This window comes from Cygnus atratus, chromosome 16 (assembly GCF_013377495.2).
Source record: "Cygnus atratus isolate AKBS03 ecotype Queensland, Australia chromosome 16, CAtr_DNAZoo_HiC_assembly, whole genome shotgun sequence".
NCBI classification, from domain to species: Eukaryota; Metazoa; Chordata; class Aves; order Anseriformes; family Anatidae; genus Cygnus; species Cygnus atratus.
The window spans coordinates 9,637,461-9,654,086 of NC_066377.1; the positions used below are offsets into that span (position 1 = coordinate 9,637,461).

Genomic DNA, 16,626 nt, shown 5'->3' on the forward strand with positions numbered 1-16,626 from the left:
TAAAATGATAATGAATAAATACTTCCTGCTTGAAGATGCTCACGAAGGCACCCACTCTGACTTCATCAGTTCCCTGGAATTAGTTACTTAATAATCTACTTGACCTTTGTTGTTAGTCATGTTAAGGCTGTTCCCATGTGCATTACTAAGTCACAAGAGGGTAAAAAGAAGCATTAATAAAGCTGTAGATACGAAAGATGCTGCAGAGTGCTTACAAGCTTTTGAGGATGCATCACTGTTGATTTACAGAGTTATTAAAATTTAATAGCTGCTAAATGCACGGGAGTGTTGCCCAAACTTTTGAAAAACATTCATTTGTTGAGATCGAGATGGCAGGAGGCTGACTGCTGCCTGTCAGGTAGCTTCTGATGCACGTTTAATGTTAAATCGCAGTGCTGTCTGAGTAATAGTATGTATAAAAGTATGTGAAAACTTCAAACTATACACATTTTAATTGTACTTGAGGAGTTTACAGTGCTGTAGTTAATTTGTAGTTCATTATAGTTCAGTCTTTTTAACTTAGTAGTAGCTGCTGCAAAGCTATTCAAGTCAGTATTTGTTTTTATAGCTGTAGGTCAGCAAGAGAACTTGTAGTGCTCTGTTATAGCAAAGAGCGTGCTATAGCTTCATTGTAGCTACCAACATCAATCTCGTGCAGCTAGTATGCCCCTAGAAATAGCCATTATTAGCATAATACTTAACCTTTATGCTAATGTGTTAGGATGGGGACAAAGTATTTCAATGCTTAAAGTCCAGAAGGATTCATCATCATATAAACACTTATGTGTAACAACCTATAGGACCACTTTTAAATGCAATACACTGAGTTGTAAAAATTCTGGAGGCCGCTTATTCTAATCTGGTGTAATAGTGCTGCTAAACATAAACTGCAATTTCACGTACACTGCCTCAGACCACTGTAGTTGGACCGTTTATTTGATATAGTCTATTTCAGTAGAAGTGGTGTGTGGAAAAAGCACCCAGATAAACAGATCATTTATGCTCACTGAGCTGGTGTGGAAAGGGGACAATCAGGGATTGATGTGTATCAAGTAAAATCAAAACCAGCTAAATATTATAAGATTTACAGATGCAAATACAGTTAACAGTATCCATATCCGTGCTATACTATTTGCCACAGTATTTAATTGTTTCTTTCCATTAAACTGGTCAAGCTACTGAGAAACTTAGACTTCTAACTTACCTGGGTTCATCTCTGTAGCCACTGGGGCAAGCCTAATTTTCTTTTTCCCTGAATTCATTTTTTTTAGATTTAGCAGCGAGAGGCTAAGGAAGTCAGCACGTGGCAAACTGAAGGAAGAGAAGTATCTTCCATAGCCTTGAGAAGGCTTGCTGTGGGATTGCCGTTGTGAAAAGATCTGGGGAGCCCACGCTTTGTAACACAGCCTGCTAAATCGAGTGTGTTTCAGTCTCATCTTCTGCCTTGCACTTGGATCTGATAGGCAAATGCTAACACTCCTGCTCTAACTGTATTAAAGCAAGAGAATAACATTTTCATGCATAAGATTGCATTTGCGATCATTAAGATTAGACCTGTGCAGTACTGGATCATCTGGAAGTGAAAACTAGATCTATTTTTTAGTTTATTTGGTTGTGGGTGTTTTTGTTTTTGTTTTTGTTTTTTGCCAAATTGAGCCAACCATGTGATTTATTTTGTTAAACTATGGGAGGAGAAGTGATACCTAATCTGGCACAAAGTCTCTGTGGATAAAATTACCCCTACAATATTTTTGAACGTGTCTGAACTGGCAGAATGGCTTAAAGTCAGCCCTTTTTTTTGTTGTGTGTGTGTGTTTGATCCACTCAGGCTATCCTAAAATAGAATATATATGTATGTATGTATATGCATGTATTTAGTGATAATGCTGCCAGCAGCAAAGAGTTTCCTATCACTCAGCTTGAGATTTGTACTTCCTGACTTGCCAGGCACATGCTCACAACTGGAAGTATATGTGGAAAATCAGAACTCGCAGAGACTTTTAAGGAGGAAAGGGGCAAAAAAAGCACTCCTTGAAGAAAAAGGTTCTATTCTGAGGGAAAAGTGTTTTCAAAAGTCAAAACAAGCCTTTGAGGTTTCTCTGATATTCAAATTTGATCACAAGGCAAAAACTGATGAGCAGTGATTTCTAACTTCAGCTCCTGTTAGCAGTGGAGCTTCTCAAGGATGTGAGGAGCGTGCATACGACATATTAGTGTCAGAACATCCTCGAGGCAGTTTGTTGGTAGGTGCAAACTTGATATAGCTATGCAAATTTTGTGAGTTATCACCATTGCTTGTTATCAACTCTGCAACAGACAAATCTGCATTATTTTTGTTTTAATAAACGTTTTAGTCTCAAGATCTCTTTGAGTAGAGACGTCAATTAAGGACTGCCGAAAGGGACTCGGTTGGAACATGATATTTTCTTCTGGATATTGAACACTCAACTGCAAGTTTTTTTCATCTTTTTGTTCTTGGGCGTGGTGCTTATGATCAGAGGGGGATCAAAGTAAACAGACTGCCTATTGATTGTTGTCGTAATGTCCTCTATCATGACTTCCCATCGTAAATACGTTGGTATTTTCCTACTTGACTTTTTTCTTTTCCTCACAAACTGGACAGGGCTTGAATAAATTCTAACAACCTTAAGTTACATGATTGTATCAGATGCCAGTTATTTGCTTATTTCTTTTGAACTTCTTACTCTAATGATTTACTTTGGTTTTTTTTGAGGAACTGAGCGCTTGTCATCAATGTAAATGTATCTGCCTGAGTCTTGAGAGAACCCAGAATGCCAGATCGGGAAAACATAAACTGCCTCACTAAGGCTGTGTTAAGAAAATTTGCTATTTTCATTTTAATGTCAGTTGGTGAGTCCATATGTTGCAAAGGAAGTTTATTATTGCCTTCAACCCTGGACCCCACCATTCCCCCCGTCACTCCTTCTCCCTCCACCTCTTCCCAGCCCCCTGGAAACACACGTGCCTTGTGCCCACTGCAGGGAGTGCTGGAGCGTTCCTCTGGTCCCACTTGGGTGCACGTGCACACACATGCATATACACCTGGTTTGCCCCACAAGCTTCTCTAGAACATAGGGCATTTCTCATATGCTGTTTCTCAATAACCTGATTTGAGTGTGCATTGCCTATGGCCCTGTGTTACTGCTCTGGTAATCTAAACGGGTAATAATTCGCACAGCACAGTTGAGACCTCGGCTGGCAACACTAGTGGGGAAGTTCTGCCATGTGTGGGAGTATCAAGGAGAGCGGTTAACACAGGGTGGGCTGATAGCTTGTGATGCATGTATAGAAGCTATCGTAAGCAAAGCAGGTCATTACATATTGTGTAGCTTAGAGATTTAATCTTAGTAGAGGGGAGATTAAATCTTTTTTCTACTTGAAGATCTGTTAGCACTTTGCAGGTGTGGGTGTTGTATAGTGAATTTGTCTACTGACAATAGGTTGGCTCTTGTTTGTGGAGGCCCAGAGGTCCATGGGCTTCAAGTCGGAAACTTGTAGCCTAGCAAACAGAACAGTAGTTTGCAGCCCAGGATATCTACACTTAGGTGGATCACTTAGGTGGATCACTGACCTCTTGAGGGTGGATCACTGGCCTCTTGAGTTGACCATGAGTAAGTCATTTTACCTTTCTATGGCTCAATTTCTCAGTCAATTTAATATTACCTACTTAATTTGTAAATCCATTTGAGATTTATTTATGAATGGCAATAGGTAAAAAGGAAAAAATGTATTAGAAGATATAAGATATGCTAGACCAGTTAAGCTAAAAATCTAACAAAATTATCACTTTGATATTTTCATATATAAACAGCCAAATCTTGTCAAGTTCAGTTAAAAGCAGTGACCTCAGATGTGAACTGTGCTGCCATATGATAATGTAGTGTTCTGATGCAGATGTCATCTTCCTGTTGTACAGTGTCAGCCAAACAGCAGGCTGGATTTGGATTGCAAAAGATCAGACAGTGGGAAATGGCTGGTCATTATGCATTGTTTGAGCATCTTCTGCTCAAATCTGACAGGCTGCAGCAGTAACTCTGGAATAGCTTTCCTGTTGTTTCTGTCTGCAGAACTTCAGTTTGAAGTGTCTGGATTCATCCAGGCCATTCTACATGGACTTGATCCAAACAATCCATATGCACAGTATATGTATGGAAACATGCTGAATTTACACTAAGCTGCAAAGGATGAGGTTCGTCCCAAAAATCTGATTCCAGGCTAAAATTTTTGATCAAAAACTTGCCCCCCGTAGTGAGGGGAGGGAGAAACCTGCTCTAAAACAACATTAACATTAGCAGTTCGAATCCCAAATGGGAATTTTTGAGGTGTATGGAATTGGCTGATCTTCAGGAAAAGTTGCAAGCTGCAAATTCTGGCCCTTGTCTGTCTGGAGTTCATATCCAAGGGTTTATTTTAGGCATATGTATTGCACATAGCAGTGGGATAAGAAAAGGGAATTATCAGGTGGGGGAGCAGCAGAAGGAGGAGTTAATTAAGCAGAGGTGGTTCCAACATTAATATTTTTGTCCTTAAAAATCACAGCTGAATGTGTGAAATGAATGCATTAAATGCATTATCATTCATCTCCACGCTTTTCAGCCTGTTTTTGACAAATCACCAACCGAAGTCTAGGAACGCTTTCAAAATGCTACTTTCTCCTTCATGAATATTAATCTTAAATAAAAATATTTCTGTATTTTGAGAGATGATTGATGCACTTCTGGTTTTGATTGTTTTGAACTTTAATAGATTAGATGTCTATATTAAAAAATACTTCAAGTAAAATTAAAGGTGTTATTTTTTTCCAGAAAAAAACTTTACCACAATTGTCAGTGCCTTTTACAATCTTTGTAAAATGCAAACATGTTGAAAGAAGCCTACACCAACTGGACTAGAAGATGAAATATTACTCCTAACTTCTTATTTCATTTGTCATTAAGAGATATTTAACTTTGCTATAAAAAATTGCCATCCATAAAAAAAAAATTTACATGTTTTCCACTGTTAGCATTTGAAGTTTTATCAGCTTCCTTCTGGCAGATGACACACTAGTTTAAATTAAACCTCTACTAATTCATGCAACATTTAAAAACAAATATTCTGAACAGGTGCTACCTGATACAACTCATTTTGCTTTTGACTTGATGAGCCTGAGACTGGGGTATTATTTGCATATATTTCTCCTTTTTCCTGTCTTGGATATTGGAACCATCATGTTTTGCAAGGGTTTTATGCCCAAGATAGTTTCTTTTAAAAAAAAAAAAAAATCTGCTCTGGGCATTTTAGAGGTTTTTAATCATAAAACTGGGAGGCTTGAATAGATTCTGATTTAGCAAGTGTGTCACAGTGCTTTTGGTGAAATACTTTTCTGTTCACTTGAAAATGCTTTCTTCTTGGTAAAAGAACCAGACTATTTCATTTACTTTGTATTAAACTGATGAGGTCAGAAAAAATTCGGTCTGCAATCTTGTGTACGTTTAGGAATATGCAAGCCAAAAGTGTGCTGGAGAGTGGGAAGTCCACCTTTGGGTTATGTAATACTGCAGGCACAGCCCTTTGGATAAAACGTTCCACTTTACTTCATGTAAGAGTTCAGTCTTAAAATCTATTCAGCTGGAAATTTTTAAGCCTGAAGTTTGTCTTGACCTTTGCCAGTAAACAAAAGTCAAAACATTTTAATACTGAGCAGTTAAGTATTGATTGGCACTTCACTGTCATTCATTTAGCAGATTGCAGTTAGTAAAACCAAAAACTTAACTGCTATCTACTGTTATTACTAAAAATCTGTGTGGTGATTCAACAGGTACCTCCAGCAGCTTTTTTTTGCTGGTACTACAGGGCTTTTCAGAAAACCTTAAGCGTCAAATCTTCAAAAATAGATTTTGAGTTTAAAATCTCATTTTAACAAATTGTTTTTTTATGTGCAGTACACATACCAGAAGTTCAGTGTATGGTGGTAACAACTTTTTCCAACTAACAGCATCCAGTCTCCTCTTTGGGGGAGAGGGGGAGAAGTAGTCTTAGTTCCTGAAGAAATACACTTAGATATTCTCATGCCAGATGCTACCGTTTGTAGGTAAGGTAGCTAAGGTTTCTATTATACTTTGGGATGAACAAGATTCTCAAGAATTATTACTGTGATGAAGCATGAGAGTAATGAGGTATAGGAAAAATGTAAAGCTAACTAAACTGTAAATAAGAAGATTGCATTGCCAAACATCAAGAGAGTTCAAGTGGAATTTCAGGACCTAAGGAAATCCAGATAAATGTTCAGAACTGTTTCTTGTGGGTGCTAACCACTTTTGAAAAATCAATTCACTCCATTTTAGGTGTGTAAATGACATAAGAATTCTGAACTTTAATTAGTTGTTCACTGGTAATCCAGGGACTTTTTAGTGATAAACATACAGACCTCTTCTAAAGTGAGTGATAAAACTCTCTCTGAATTCAGGAATACAGGATCAGACATCACAGGGCAGCTCTGTTTAATGAAAAAAGAAAAACGATGTTTAAAGAGACCAATCAGGCTTGATTTGTTCTTTGCCAAATACAATTGTAGCCAGCAATGCTCCTACAGTGACTGTTACATTTTTTTTTAATGGCAAATAGGATGCAGCTTGTGAGTCTAGAGAAAATGGCATAAGTTATTTTTCTTAATTGAAAGGAGAAATTGTGGTCACAAATAATAATTCAAATATGCTCTACACATGAAGAAAACGTAGATATAAATCACTTGAGATGGGTACTTATGTGATAGAAAGAAAATAAAAGGTTTAAGCTAAGATAATTAAGTAGAAGACCAGGATGCTAGTCAGATTACAGAACTGGAATCTTTTTTCTACTTATATAAGAAGGTAAGAAAAAATAAATGTAATTGCTTAGATTCTGAACATAGAGAGTAGCTGAAGACTTATTTTTAGTACTTAAGACAACTCCTGTAATCAGCCTGAAATTTTTGAAAGAGGAACAAAAATCAGATCTTCTAATATGAATGTATTAACATTTCTAAACACAAAAGATGGGAAGAGGAGGAAACAGGTTTGCAACGTGCGTTTTGGACATTACTGAGTCAGTGGCTGTTAACAGTATTGTCAGATCTGTGTTGCACACAAAATCTTAATAATTGCTTGCTGAAAGGAGATTGTAGGGGAGTGATGCTAAAGCTTATGCATGGATTCAGCTCTATTTTTAACTTTCTGGAAATGGAAGTAGAGCATTCTCCAGCAGTGATGGGACGTGTTTCTGCTTCAGTATTTTCCTTGTTGTCTTGGATGAAGTAGAAAGCATTTGGTTGACTTTAAAGTCCTTCAGACATTATGTAGGTAATCTCTGCCCTGGGCACCTAGGCAAAAAGAAAGAAATTGTTGATTTGTGATTAAAAAGCCACCTTTTCAAAATATAATAATTAATGTTTTGAGAATGCCTAATGTATGCGTTAAATCTTTCAAATGACTGCACAGCACCTATACTAAGAGTCCTGAAGCTACCGTTAACATCAAAACTGTGTGTCTTCTTGCTGGTGTATCTTCACAGTCCCCAAAGCAAGTAACCTGTGTAACCACTTGGCCTCGCAGAAAGCGAGTCAGGAAACGCCCCCGGGGCCTTGCAGATGATCAATAAAGGAGAGTCATGCCAGTGGCTCCTAGGTGAATATTTCTTATTTCTTATGAAGTAACTCCTCTGTTTCTGATGGGTCAGTTCTGGCCCTCAAGGGATATCTACAAAACACCTTCAAAAGATAAACCTCAATATTAAAGTTCATGACAATTAAAAAAGAAAAATGATAATTTTCAGAGATGCTGGTCTTAGGCATATTATAATTTTTTAAACCTCTCTTGCAATTTCTCCTGTATCCCCTACTCACTACTACCTCCAGGTTTGTCAGATGGTGAGTTACTTCTTTGTTTTTAACAGATCGAGCTCTCTCCTCTTGCTTTGCTAGCACGCCTTGCTATGTCAGAGATGCAACTTACTTTCCCTTCTGATGGATTGATTAACGTATTAGTTAAACTCAAAGAAATTTAGCTTTGAAGATTACTCCTATTTCAGTCTTGAAGGAGTGCCTTGTATGCTCTAGGGCATGTCTGTTCCTTCCTATGTACAACAGCTGATCTCATAACAGGTATCATGCCTCCTCCTCCCCACCAGAAAGTTAGCCTCAACTCTGCTACAGAGGCAACTGAAGAAAATGAAGAAAACAGCCTTCTCTGTGTGTGCAGAGTGCTGGCAGTTGTGTATATTGTGCTCTCTGAATGTCTCTTGAAGTTGTGCATTTGAAGTCCCACTTAAAGCATGTAAATATCCAGTCAGTTTGAGATGTCTGTATTATTATGGAAAGTATTTGAGGTAGGGATGGAGGACTACTTTACAGTAATAATTAAGTCATAATGATAAGCAGAGTAAGTAAACAGTAAGATGTAGCCTTCCTAATGGAAGTGAAGCCCAGTTGTATCCATTTTTTGTGTGTGGATTTTGTGCCTATGGAATAGGTCTTCATAACTGAAGGTACTCCCTACTGTAGGTGCAGCAAATACAGCTGAACGTAAAAGCTGCAAACCAACCCTGCCTTTGGCAAAGAGCTAGAACACATGCACTGGATTCCTGCTCCCAGCTGGGAGCTGTTGGGGGGCAGAAAATGTAGATGGCTGCTCCAGGGTGTCTGGAGTGCCCTATGTAGGGTGCAGAGAGCATGGTCACCTCATAGGTCCTGGACTAACATTAAATGTACAGAGAAGAACGAACACTGTGCTTAGGTTGAGTTAAGGCCCATTTCAGCTGATTATGCATTTCTCTGTTCTAGCACTTTCAGATCATAGAGTAGTTGTTATTAGATAGGCACAGATTATTTTCATATTTTAACATTTTCTCACAAAATTTTATTAGGGCAATGGCTATTGACTTCTTTATTATATTAACTTTTACTAAAGTTTCTCTTAATCTTTCACATCTTGTATTACATACTGCCTTATCCGGGTATCAGAATAAGAGGCAGTGTGCACACTACACTAAAAAGGGGTTGAAAGCCTACTAGGGAAAATTAGATTAAGATGTTCAAAACAAACAAGCAAAACACACCTGAATTCTTTATGAAATGAAAAATTCTTTATTAAAAAAATATTAAATCATTGGTTGCTTACAAGCAACTATTCTAAGAGTAATTTACTAATAGAGAAAAAGAGGGCTGTTTTTTCTCTATTTCTTCGTTATATGGGCTGTGTGACCAATGACACTTCATCCTCTGTATAGAGCTTGAGATGTGTCTTTGAGCCTTATTAACAATATTAATGCTTAGCAACTGTATTAATTTTGTATGCGCACTTCAGAGTCATTCGGACAAATAGTTTTTGCTCTGGATTTCTGTTTGGCTTTCCAGGAAAGATTTGAGTGTTTTATCCATCTAGATAACCTATCACTTTTTATCAGTGCACTGGTGTGTTACTTTAGTTATTCTTACAACTTCCCAGTCATCTTTGTTGCTTCAATATTTTGCTGAATTACTTAATCCACTGTTGTGAATTATGATTAAAATTTGTGATTAATCTTAGACTAGAAATTGTCTTGATGCATTGTAAGTAAATTCATACAGTGTACTAAATCTTTATTTTCATGCTGAAGAGTAAGCAGGAGAGCAGATCCATTGCTTAGCAAGGTGAATTTTTTCCTTCTCCTTTGCTTTTGTTGGCTGCGTTCCTTCTTTCCATTTCCGTAGTACCTCAAAACATATAAACCATTTTCCTCCATAATGTGCATGCGTATTTATAGAAAGTGCAACTTGACTTTAAAAGATAGAAGTGCAGCAATTGCCCACAAAGTTATTTTGAGCTGGATCTGCAGTAAAAAACACGTTACAATGTGTGGGATCAAGGCACTGAGCATTGGATCTCACATTGTGCTGCTTATGCCTTCTTAATAGGACTCCCAATTGTTGTTGAAGCAACATTTGCACATTTTATGCAACTGAAATGCAGTTGTTTACAGATTTTTTTTAAAAAAGTCATACCTGTATTTGGAAAAGGTCTGAGCAGATTAGTTAGTACAACTCAAGTGACTATGGTCAAGTAAGTTACCCTGAGAAAGTGCAAGCGAGATCAGCTCATGTTCTGTTGCTGGCTTTTTTTTTTTTTTGAGGTCTTTAAAGAGGGCTCAGAGCATATGCATATACATATCAGAATATGAAAGCAAAGGAGAGATCAAAATGACTAATGATTTGAGAGGTTTACATACGGTAAGTAACTACAAAGATAGAGGCTAGTAAGTCTGAAGAAGAGTTGGAAGGCTTTGCCTGAAGTATTAAAGTGTGAAAGCCAGCCCGTCTTATCTATGTGTGAAGAGAACAATATTTGAGCTCTGGAACACAATATATTTGGCAAGAGTGGAAGAAAGCATGTCTCACACAGCAAGTTTCTTTTTTTTTTTTTTTTTTATGACTTTGGACTCTCTCTGACTGTCTTGCCATTTCCCAGAAGTTGCTTTTCTGTACCACAGACATGCCACTCTTCCTACTGTGCTCTGTTAGGGGGATGACTGTTCCTGGTGCTTTCTCCACCCATGAGCTTCATGGTTGCCTCTCCACCCATTGGTGCCTCTAAACTGATGGAAGGAGAGTGGTGGGGATCCCCACTCTGCCAGCTGGATCCAAGTGGTTCCCCTTTCTGCCCAAATCCATAGCTCAGTAAGCACTCCAACCTGCATTGTTCAATCTATTCTGTGCCACGCTCCTTCAAAGCAAGGTGTGCAGAGACACTATGGAGTCAATTTTTTCAATTAGTGCCTAACAATGCAGACAGATGTGTGATGGTGTTTAAAGAAATGCTGGCATATCTCTTTTCTCCTAATTTCAGTAGGGATTTTTCAGACTAATTTTTTAGCTAATCAGCAATATTAGTTACTTGGAGGTACAGTTAAATAATTCTGAGCTGTTAAATGACATGCTATGAGAGAGATCTGGAATTTATTTGGTGATGCACAGTGAGAAAACTATTGTATGGGAATGAAAGAGAATGGTCTTGTTTCTTCATTTTATCCTTTAAACTCCTGATTGTTAGTGATGGTCTATCTACGCCAATGGAATCCTTTTACAATTAGTGAATGAAGAGTTGTTTTTCTTTTAAAGTCTATACCTGCATAGTTCCTTCCCCTCTACACCCGTAGTCTTTCAAACCTCCTTGTTTTACCAGTAATTTCAGATGATTTTGTTGCTCTAGGCTTCAAATAAACCACAGCATTTTAAATGCCTCTATACCCTTTTGAATTTTTGGCATTACAAAAACAAGCTAAAATCACTGAACTGCTTTTACTTTGGAAACTGCTCTCCAAGTACACACAATTGTTATCCCTCCTGTTTTGGGACAGTGCCAGAACAAGTTACTTTGAAATGCGTGAGCTGGAGACCCCATTCTCTTCGAGAGGAAGCCCCTTTCACTTGGCAGGGTTATCACAAACCTGGGGGCATATTATCCTCCTAATGCACTTGCATAACTGCCATTAACATTAATGGAAATTACATGCACTGGCTGTGAGGTGAATATACCCTTTTGTTGAAAGGAACGATCTATTGCGACAGATTTTCCAGTAATGATAAATCACCTTTAGATTGCTAGGCTAGCTACGCTACTATCACTAATACTAGTTTTAGTATCTTTGATTACAGCTTGTGGATGAAAATTCACAATGTAACTTTATTAGGTCATGGGCTTCTTATAGTGGAAAACCCCATTTACAGGGCTCTAGAAAAAATGCATTAAAAAGGGAGCTTGTCCATTTTCTTCTCCAATGTAATATGTGGACTATTGTGCAGCAAAATTAGTATTTCCTTTTGGGTCGGTAGTTACTGTCTGCAGCCCTTTCAGAGATGGTTTGTAGGGTGTGTGTATTGCAGATGGCAAACGTTGGCCTGCAGTGGGGACTGAGAAATGCTGAGTTTCCTGGTTTCTGTTCTTGCCGTGTTGCTGAAAGTCTTTTTGGCTCTGGGTGGCTCATCTGCCTTATCTGACACTAATTCGTGTCTAAAATATGTGGAAACAGAAAAATCATAGCTCACAGGTCTGTCGTAAAACTTAATTATCTGTAAATTGTTTTATCATAAAATCAAAGTCACTATCAAAAGGTCAAATGTTATCTTAGAAAGCAATAGAACAATTTTATCAAAATCTCAGCAATATATAGTCCCTGTTCTGCATAAAGCTTCTGTATTAGTGTAACTCACTGTTACGGAGTGGTTACTTGTACAGTTATACTGTTGCAGCCCCTAGCGTGGACGCGGTTGTACTGACACATAGTGCTTCACTTGGATTGTTTATTCCTGAGCACATTGGTACCTTAGTAGTGATATAACTGCATTGGGTGAATTGGGCTGTTCGGGTTTTGCTGATTTAGGATCAAATCTGTGTGTAGTCAAGAATGTAGCCAACAATGAAAAAGGTTCAGGATGATCAGCCTTCTCCAGCAAAGTCAGAATTAGGTCATTGGGAGTAATGTTTGTTTTAAAGTAAAAATCCAAATAAATCATAGATGAAACATTTTTTTTTCCTCTCTGCATTGCTTTTCAAAATATTTACTTCTAGCATGATTATAGTTCTTTCTGCAAGTCTCTTCTGCACTAGCATTTTTCTTTAAAACTACATCTAGTCCTTTTCCTTAAGAGTTTTCAGGAACTGTCTTATTTCCTCGGTGGTTTTGCCTTCAGTAGGGAAATGGTAGAATCTTCTTTATTTTCTTTATCAGTTACTATTCTTCCACTGATTATTGCTCCTGCACAGAAAACATGTATACTGTCCCTTTTGAACCACATAAAATGACACTACAGTGAAAATGGTTTATGGTAAAAACAGTGCTGTAAAATCCTCTTTTATTTTTAGATGTATATTTTCAAAGATACAAATCCAAAATCAAGGAACCTACAGCTACAGTGGGGTTTGGGATGTGGGGTGTCTTCCATGGAACTCAGTACTAGCTGTAGTGCTAAGTGTCAGTACAGTCAGAGGAAAACTACTGTGTGTGACTATCATGGAGGGAATGCTTGAAGAAAATATTATGCTTTTTAACATATTAATGTATCGGTATCTTTGAAAGATGACTGTTCAGTGGTTCTTAAAGAAAGATACTACCTGCAGCCTTACATATGTTTAAGGCACAGCATGTAGTATGTTCTAAGTAGTGCATGGGTACCTGCAGCAGACCCAGTCCCTACCTCGAAGAGCTTGATTAAGCACGTCTTAATTACCAACGACTGTGGTGTCCCTCACTTCAGCCCCTACGGCGACGGTGCCTCAGCGCCCACCAGGGCTGGGGCTCTCCTCAGGTGGCCCAGCCCCTGCGCGCCCTCCTCAGGCCCCGGAGGGGGGGGTGGGGGGCCGTTAATTAACCCTCACACGCACTCATACACATAGTCACGCACACACGCACAGTCACTCAAACTCACGCACTCACAACTACGGCCCCTTCTTTCCGCTCTGAGGGCTTCGTGCTCCCGGGGGCAGAGCCCCCCCGGGGGCCTGGCCGCCCGCCTGCCCTCTGCGCGCCGCCGGGGCCTTGCGTCAGTGCGGGGAGGAGGCTCCGTGAGGTGCAGGAACTTTTGAACGGAGAAGGGAGAGGAGGGAAGGACGCGGGGCGGCGGCGGGGAAAGGCGCAGCACCCGCCCCAGCTCCTCTTCATCGGAGCCAGCCGTCGGCCGCGGGCGGGGGATGCGCGGTCGGGCCCGGGGGTGAGTGAGGGAGCGAGCGGCCGGAGGCCTCCCGCCGGGCCGAGCAGCGGCTGGGCCGGGGGCTCCCCGAGGCTGGGGCTCCCCGAGGCTGAGGCAGGTGGCCGGGAGCCGGAGGGGGCTGAGGGGGTGACGGCCGGGGGCAGAGGGGGGGCTCGGGGCGGTGTGAGGCGGCAGCGCCATCTGAGAGCTCAGCCCCGCTGGCCCCGGGGCAGCCCGCCCGCTGCGCCTTGGTGCCTGCCGGGGCTGCTGAGCGGGGCTCCTGAGCACGGCTGCCCAGCTCCTGCCCCGATTTCCCTGCTCCTGCCCCAGCTTCCCGGGCGCTGTCCCGGGTGCCCGGCCCCGGTGGGTGTCGTGCTGTCGCTGCCTGTGTCCCCTGGTCCCTAAGGGGTGAGGAGAAGCGGTCCCGAACCAACTGATGCTCCAGCGCTCCGCGGCTCCATCGGTGGGCTGTGCATCCGGGTAAAGCGCGGCTGGGTGTCTGTTTGTTCATGGAGGTACGGACAGGTTTGGGCTGTGTGAAGCCACAAAAAAATCTGTTCGCTTGGTAGAGCGTGTTTGTGTAACGGTAACTGTGCTTGCCTGCTTTTTCTATTTTAAAGCACGTGCATTTGTTCCCTGCTGGTGTTGTCAGAAGTCAGTCTGTGAGTGTTACCATACCTAGTACAAGATGGCTTAATTATCTTTAAAGTCATCATGTCTTTGTAGTTTATAAATACCTGAAGATAATAAGTACGATAGGGAAGTAATGCTTAATCTCCTAAAAGTTGTTACTGGGTTAACAGTGCTCACAGTGCACAAGAGGATGTGTGTTCCTGTGGGTTTGGGGGATCCAAGTGACAATTTAATCCACCTGAAGACTCGCTAATGCTGTGCATATTACTGGGGACCTTCTGTAGAAACAGCCAAGTAGTGAATAGAAAAAATGGTATGGATGTATGGAGAGTATATCGTGCTATTTGGAACGCTTTTTTTAATAAAGTTCCCTCCTAGGAAAAATTATAACTGAATTATAATTCAGTTTTACTTAAAAGGAAGTTACATAATAGGGAAAAGATTCCCCTATGAAAATAAGCTTCCCTTTGATAAATATTTAGTTTTGGCACAGAGTTCACCAGCATAAGGAAAGCAACAGGGGAGAACCCATCTGAATGGTAATTCAGTGCACTGAGAAGTCTGGGAGCAGAAAAGTTGGTTACCTGCAAATAAAAATACTTTAGCCCTAGTTTGTGCAGGTAAACCAGTACAACCATAAGCTTCAAGAGCCAAATTTCGCACTGGGGGTTTGATTATGTACTTCCTCTTAAACTTTTGACTTTCTGGGAAAAAAATGGGGAAGTATAAAACTACATGGAAACACAGCATGTTGTTAGATTACAGCGTAAATGACGATTCCAGCCTTCCCCTGAGAGCTTTGTGTGGTTGCCAACAAGAATTCTCCTAATCCACGTATAAAATCATTTTATTCTCTTACAAACAAAATTTAATAGTTTCAAATGATGGCTGACAGCTTCAGTGAAAAAGGAATGCTACAACTGAACCCAGGATGTATGGGAGTAACTCAAGAGTTAAGAGAACAGCAGCAGGGCTGAATCCATTTAACTGGCAAAGTGGTTTTAATTGGGTTGGTTGCTAGGGAATGGATCTACCACCATGTATTTCAATGGCTTTAAACACTGGACAAATGGCACACCTAAGTCTGCTTCAATAATACACCTGGTATTGGCTCCAGCTGTATTTAGAGCAGGTGTGCGTTGCTTTTTGCTAACCTGTTTACCCTTACTGTGCAGTTCCACTTTGTGGCTTGCATGCCGTTACCCTATTCTGTTGTGGCTGCTGGACAAGTTGGATTTGCCATACCAATTTTGTATTTAGTGCTTTGCAGTATGTTTATTTAAAAAAAAAAAAAATGGTTCATGTAAACATAACTAAAAACAGCTTTCCAGAAATAGTCTCACAGCAGGATTAACTTGCATGTTTGATACAAGAATTAATTTGGTATGTTTGTATTTCTGTCATAGAGTTGGGTACTACTCTTTAGTGTACTGGCATAACTTAATTATTTGACTTCAGTGAAGTTACGCTAGCTTTATGCAGGGGACAGTTGTGCTGGTGACCAGCATTAGCAAGGTTTGGAGCACCAGTGCGTGCAGGCTACAGTCAGTTACGAGTTTGACTCACAGTGCCTGCTACATCTGTGCCAAGCAATACTAATCAATAGCATGATTAAAAAAGACCATCTGGGGGTAGAAGTGACACAAGTCATCCCTGTGCATCCTGCCTGTGCTGCAGTGGACCTGATGATAATTAGTGAGGGCAGTGTTAAAAAGAAGTCACCTTTCCTTGGTGGAAATGCTACTTGGGAACAGAACTTGTCTCCATTCGTTTATAAATAGAATAAGTGCACTAAAATCTGGCTTTCTCTCTTGAACGTGTATATGACTTAGTGCAATGTTATGTGTCGCTACACAGGAGGACTGAGTGTGGCTCTCTTCTTATTCCCCATACTGGCAGGAGTTAAGAGCAAAAAGACACAGCTGTATCTAAATCAGGGTACGAAGGGAGTCAGGGACTTGTTAAACTCGACTGTAAACCGTAGAAAATAAGAGGACCAGCCTTTCTCTACAGCAGCCTGCTAGGAGGTTTAATAGGCTTCATAAAGTTCAGCTAGCTGCCCCAGCTGAAGAATGTTTCATGAATTTCTGATAGCACTTGCCTAAATATAAAACAGGGGTGGCCAGACTTGTCAAGTTCATATGTGTAATCTGGGAGAAAACAAGAGGCGTACCTAATTCTCACGAGAACCACTACAGATTAAGCGTCTTTAATATTGGAGGATGGCCTGCAGAGGCACATAAAGCAGCGGGCCATCTGTGCCGCTCAGAACAAAATGCATCACTGGAGAGGGT

At 40.3% G+C, this 16,626-nt stretch overlaps 1 protein-coding gene across 12 annotated transcripts in view; it reads left to right on the top strand.

The window, feature by feature from the left end:
• Positions 1-16,626, top strand: part of SULF2 (sulfatase 2) — a 158,700-nt gene that overhangs the window by 74,141 nt on the left and 67,933 nt on the right. Inside the window, exon 1 of one of the 12 annotated variants that reach the window (XM_035548116.2) lies at positions 13,467-13,720. The exons of 10 other annotated variants lie outside the window; for them this stretch is intronic. The gene's annotated coding sequence lies outside the window, so the exon portion shown is untranslated. Of the gene's footprint in view, positions 1-13,466; positions 13,721-14,096; positions 14,215-16,626 lie in introns of those variants that run through there. One more of the 12 variants, XM_035548113.2, reaches the window with a different exon arrangement.